This window comes from Oncorhynchus tshawytscha, unplaced genomic scaffold (assembly GCF_018296145.1).
Source record: "Oncorhynchus tshawytscha isolate Ot180627B unplaced genomic scaffold, Otsh_v2.0 Un_contig_5348_pilon_pilon, whole genome shotgun sequence".
In the NCBI taxonomy this organism is placed as follows: domain Eukaryota; kingdom Metazoa; phylum Chordata; class Actinopteri; order Salmoniformes; family Salmonidae; genus Oncorhynchus; species Oncorhynchus tshawytscha.
In genome coordinates, this window is record NW_024609519.1 from 67,482 (window position 1) to 73,481 (window position 6,000).

The window sequence follows — 6,000 nt, forward strand, 5'->3', positions numbered from 1 at the left end:
AGGTCAAAAGTAGTGCACTACGTAGGGAAAAGGGCGTCTTTTTGAACATAGACTTTGTCAGAGATGACTAGGTTCTCCAGACCATCAGCATCCTCATATTGTCCAGTGGCTGGGGTGGAGGTCAGTGGTCAGGCCGTGGTCATCATACCAGGGTGAGAAATAGCAGCTCAGTGTAAAGGACATAATTAAAACCCTGGTCTGTCTGTCCGACAGCCAAGAAGACACAGGGAGGGAGAGGATGAAGACACAGGGAGGGAGAGGATGAAGACACAGGGAGGGAGGGAGAAGACACCGGGAGGGAGGGAGAGGATGAAGACACAGGGAGGGAGGGAGAAGACACAGGGAGGGAGAGAGAGAAGATACAGGGAGGGAGAGGATGAAGACACAGGGAGGGAGGAGAGGATGAAGACACAGGGAGGGAGGAGAAGACACAGGGAGGGAGGGAGAGGATGAAGACACAGGGAGGGAGGGAGAGGGGTCAGAGCAGAGGATAGTTAGATAGTTTGAGGGTAGTTGTGGTTCTGGAGGAAGACCACCAAGATAGGGGGAACTCATGATATCACCCTCCTCCTCCCCTCCCCTGAGCCATCCTCTGTTAGATAGTCTCCCCTGAGAGGTCAGGCAGTAATACAACCCTGATCTGTCTGTCCTTCAGCCAAGAAGACACAAGAGGTAGGGGGAAGGGGATGAAGACAGGGATGGAGAGAGGAGAGAAGACAGGGAGGGAGTCTCCCCTCAGGACGAAGAGGGAGGGAGGGACGAGAGAAGACTGGAGGAGAATAGACAAGGGGATGGAAGGGGAGAAGACAGGGAAGGGAGAAGACAGGGAAGGGGAGAAGACAGGGAGGGAGGGATGAGAGAAGACAGGGAGGGAGAGAAGACAGGAGAGAAGACAGGGAGGGAGGGGAGAAGACAGGGAGGGAGGGAGGAGAGAAGACAGGGAGGGAGGGATGAGAGAAGACAGGGAGGGATGGAGAGGGAGGGAGGGACGAGAGAAGACAGGGATGGAGAGAAGACAGGGATGGAGAGAGACAGAAGAGGGAGGGAGGAGAGAGAAGACAGGGAGGGAGGGAGGAGAGAAGACAGGGAGGGAGGGACGAGAGAAGACAGGGAGGGAGGGACGAGAGAAGACAGGGAGGGAGGGAGACAGGGGGAGGGAGGGGGAGAGAAGACAGGGAGGGAGGGAGGAGGAAGAGGGAGGGAGGGAGGAGAGAAGACAGGGAGGGAGGGAGCGAGACAGGGAGATGCGGAGGGAAGGTCTCCCCTCAAGACAGGAGAGGTCAGGACACTATGGGCCCTGGTTCTACATAGGAACTTTGGGATACCACCTCTGCCTCCCACCACCATCAGTCTCCACTCAGGACTAGAGAGGTCAGGATAGGACAGGAGGAGCAATCTACCTGCTAGAACCGAGAGCAAGGTGTCAAGCCCTCCTCCCATTGTCAACAGGACCACATCAGAGGGAGAATAGCCTCTGTATCCCTCCTCCCCTCCATCCCTCCCTTCCTGACTTCCCCCCTCTTCTTCTCTGCTTGTATTGACTGGAAGGGCTTACAGGCCTGTTTTACCCCCCTCCCCACGGCCTGCTGAATTGTCCCCTAGAGGTGTTTATGGGCCGGCTGACAGGATGTTGGCTCAAAGGATCCCCTTTAAGTAAATGTGGTGAACCTGCTGTGACCTTTTCAACAAAAACATACAACTCTACAACAGAAAAACTGTTGAGATGAGCGGTAGAATAAGCAGCATTGAAATGTTCTCTCTTCCTGAGTGAATGAATAAATGTGAATGAATGATCTTCTATATTGACAACAAAATGGGCTGAGTTGAAGAAGTAACATCAGATAGAAATGGGCTGAGTTGAAGAAGTAACATCAGATAGAAATGGGCTGAGTTGAAGAAGTAACATCAGATAGAAATGGGCTGAGTTGAAGAAGTAACATCAGATAGAAATGGGCTGAGTTGAAGAAGTAACATCAGATAGAAATGGGCTGAGATAGAAGTTGAAGAAGTAACATCAGATAGAAATGGGCTGAGTTGAAGAAGTAACATCAGATAGAAATGGGCTGAGTTGAAGAAGTAACATCAGATAGAAATGGGCTGAGTTGAAGAAGTAACATCAGATAGAAATGGGCTGAGTTGAAGAAGTAACATCAGATAGAAATGGGCTGAGTTGAAGAAGTAACATCAGATAGAAATGGGCTGAGTTGAAGAAGTAACATCAGATAGAAATGGGCTGAGTTGAAGAAGTAACATCAGTTGAAGAAGTAACATCAGATAGAAATGGGCTGAGTTGAAGAAGTAACATCAGATAGAAATGGGCTGAGTTGAAGAAGTAACATCAGATAGAAATGGGCTGAGTTGAAGAAGTAACATCAGATAGAAATGGGCTGAGTTGAAGAAGTAACATCAGATAGAAATGGGCTGAGTTGAAGAAGTAACATCAGATAGAAATGGGCTGAGTTGAAGAAGTAACATCCGATAGAAATGGGTTGAGTTGAAGAAGTAACATCAGATAGAAATGGGCTGAGTTGAAGAAGTAACATCAGATAGAAATGGGCTGAGTTGAAGAAGTAACATCAGATAGAAATGGGCTGAGTTGAAGAAGTAACATCAGATAGAAATGGGCTGAGTTGAAGAAGTAACATCAGATAGAAATGGGCTGAGTTGAAGAAGTAACATCAGATAGAAATGAGATGAAGAAGTAACATCAGATAGAAATGAGCTGAGTTGAAGAAGTAACATCAGATAGAAATGGGCTGAGTTGAAGAAGTAACATCAGATCGGCACTGTCTTGATTTTGATGATCCTCACACTGGAGAAAAAGAACAACCTCACAGAGAATTACCTTGACGATGTGAGCTGTGTGCTTATGGAAAGGTTACACATGACAGACAAGCAGTTTGATTAGAACAGCTTGTTATTTCAACAGCTTAGAAGAACATTAGAGACCAAAACAGTAGTTCAGAAGCAGTAGAACAGGTCCAAACCAAGACAGGCTGAGTTGAAGAAGTAACATCAGCCCTCATCTCAGACCTCATGCCCTCATCTCACCTCACCTAACCTCACCTGCCCTCAACCTCACCTCACCTGCCCTCATCTCAGATCACCTCACCTCAGTTGAAGAAGTAACCTCACCTCACCTGCCCTCACCTCACCACACCTGCCCTCATCTCACCTCACCTCACCTGCCATCACCTCACCTCACCTCACATCAGATAGACCTCACCTGCCCTCATTCAAGTCACATCAGATCACCTGCCCTCAGTCTCATCTCACCTGCCCTCACCTCACCTGCCCTCACCACACCTCACCTCACCTCACCACACCTCACCACACCTGCCCTCATCTCACCACACCTGCCCTCATAACATCACCTCACCTGCCCTCACCTCACCACACCTGCCCTCATCTCACTGTCTTGATTTTCACCTGATCCTCACTGGAGAAAAAGAACAACCTCACATTACCTCACCTCACCTGCCCTCAGGTTCACCTGACAGACCAGTTTCACCTGCCCTCACCTCACCTCACCTCACCTGACCAAAACTCAGTTCACCTCACCTGTCCAAACCTCAGGCCCTCATCTCACCTAACCTCCCTCACCACACCTGCCCTCACCACACCTCACCTCACCTCACCACACCTCACCTGCCCCCTCACCACACATCTCACCTCACCTCACCTGCCCTCACCTCACCTGCCCTCATCTCACCTCACCTCACCTGCCCTCACCTCACCACACCTCACCCCTCACCTCACCTCACCTGCCCTCATCTCACCTCACCTCACCTCCCTCCACTCACCTCACCTCACCTCACCTGCCCTCATCTCATCTCACCTCACCTCACCTGCCCTCACCTCACCTCACCTGCCCTCATCTCACCTGCACCTCACCTCACCTCCCTCACCTCACCTGCCCCCTCACCTCCCTCACCTGCCCTCATCTCCTCACCTCACCTCACCTCACCTCACCTCATCCCTCACCTCACCTGCCCCCTCACCTCACCTGCCCTCATCTCACCTCACCTCACCTGCCCTCATGCCCTCACCTCACCTCACCTGCCCTCATCTCACCTCACCACACCTCACCACACCTGCCCTCACCACCTCACCTCACCTGCCCTCACCTCACCTCACCTGCCCTCATCTCACCTGCCCTCATCTCCTGCCCTCATCTCACCTCACCTCACCTGCCCTCACCTCACCTCACCTCACCTGCCCTCATCTCACCTCACCTCACCTGCCCTCACCTCACCTCACCTGCCCTCATCTCTCACCTCACCTCACCTCACCTCACCTGCCCTCATCTCACCTCACCTCACCTGCCCTCATCTCACCTCACCTGCCCTCACCTCACCTGCCCTCACCTCACCTCACCACACCTGCCCTCATCTCACTCACCTCACCTCACCTGCCCCCTCACCTCATCTCACCTCACCTGCCCCTCACCTCACCTCACCTCCCCTCACCTCACCTCACCTGCCCTCACCTCATCTCACCTCACCTGCCCTCATCTCATCTCACCTCACCTCACCTGCCCCCTCACCTCACCACCACCTCACCTGCCCTCATCTCACCTCACCTCACCTCACCTGCCCTCATCTCATCTCTCACCTCACCTGCCCTCACCTCACCTCACCTGCCCTCACCACACCTCACCTCACCTCACCTCACCTGCCCTCACCTCATCTCACCTCACCTCACCACACCTCACCTCATCTCACCTGCCCTCACCACACCTCACCTCACCACACCTCACCTCACCACACCTCACCTCACCTCACATCAGGCTTCAGTTGGGATTGTGCTGGGTGCAAATGAGCACACTTTTTAGTCTCTCTCAGATATGTACAGTATTTATATGGGATGCATCCCAAATGGCACCCATTTGGAAAATTGTCAAATTCACGTGCTTATCAAGAGAACATCCCTGGTCATCCCTACTGCCTTTGACCTGGCGGACTCACTAAACACAAATGCTTGGTTTGTGAATGATGTTGGAGTGTGCCCATGGCTATCGGTAAATTAAAACAACAAGACAATTGTGCCATCTGGTTTGCTTAATCTAAGGAATTTAAAAAGATTTTTTACTTTTGATATTTAAGTATATTTTAGCAATTACATTTACATTTGATACTGATACTGAACCAAATACTTTTAGGCTTTTACTTAAGTAGTACTTTACTTTCACTTAAGTCATGACAATTGAGTACTTTTCCCACCACTGTAATATTGCGCAACAAAAACATAAAAATGAATGACAGATTTCTTAAATGATCTTAGACTAATTCTGATTATTTTTGAGGAAGTGTATACTGGCTACGGCGTCTCAAAATGGACAAACAGTACTATTTCTATTTTTTTCAAGCGAAGGTCTTTTAGGGGTGTATGCGAGCACACACACACACGTTCGGTTCGGCCATTAGATACATTTTTCATTTTCCCCATTATTACTTAAGGTTAGAATCTGATTCTAGATCAGTGTCTAGAGGCAACTTCCACCTGGAGTTCTTTATTCAGCAGTAGTGTCCTGGGGCTCAGGGACCTGATTCTAGATCAGTGTCTAGAGGCAACTTCCACCTGGAGTTCTTTATTCAGCAGTAGTATCCTGGGGCTCAGGGACCTGATTCTAGAGTGTTCTTAGATTCAGTAGTATCCTGGGGCTCAGGGACCTGATTCTAGATCAGTGTCTAGACTGTGGTGTGGGACACAGACCTGGGATCAAAATACTACTTTTTATCGTTTCCCATTTTGGGACTATTCTATTGGTCCATCAAATCAGGCATGCTCAATCAAGCTCAGATAAAGTATTTTTAATGATTCTGAATAGTATTTGAACCCAGGTCTGGTGAGAGATCAGTCAGGAGGATAAAAGTGGATGAACTGATTATGAAAACAAGTCAGAGTTCCATAGGTCCTATTCCCTATATAGTGTACGACTTTGGACCAGGGCCAATAGAGAAACTATTGACAAGAGACAATAAAGCAAACAGACACGTA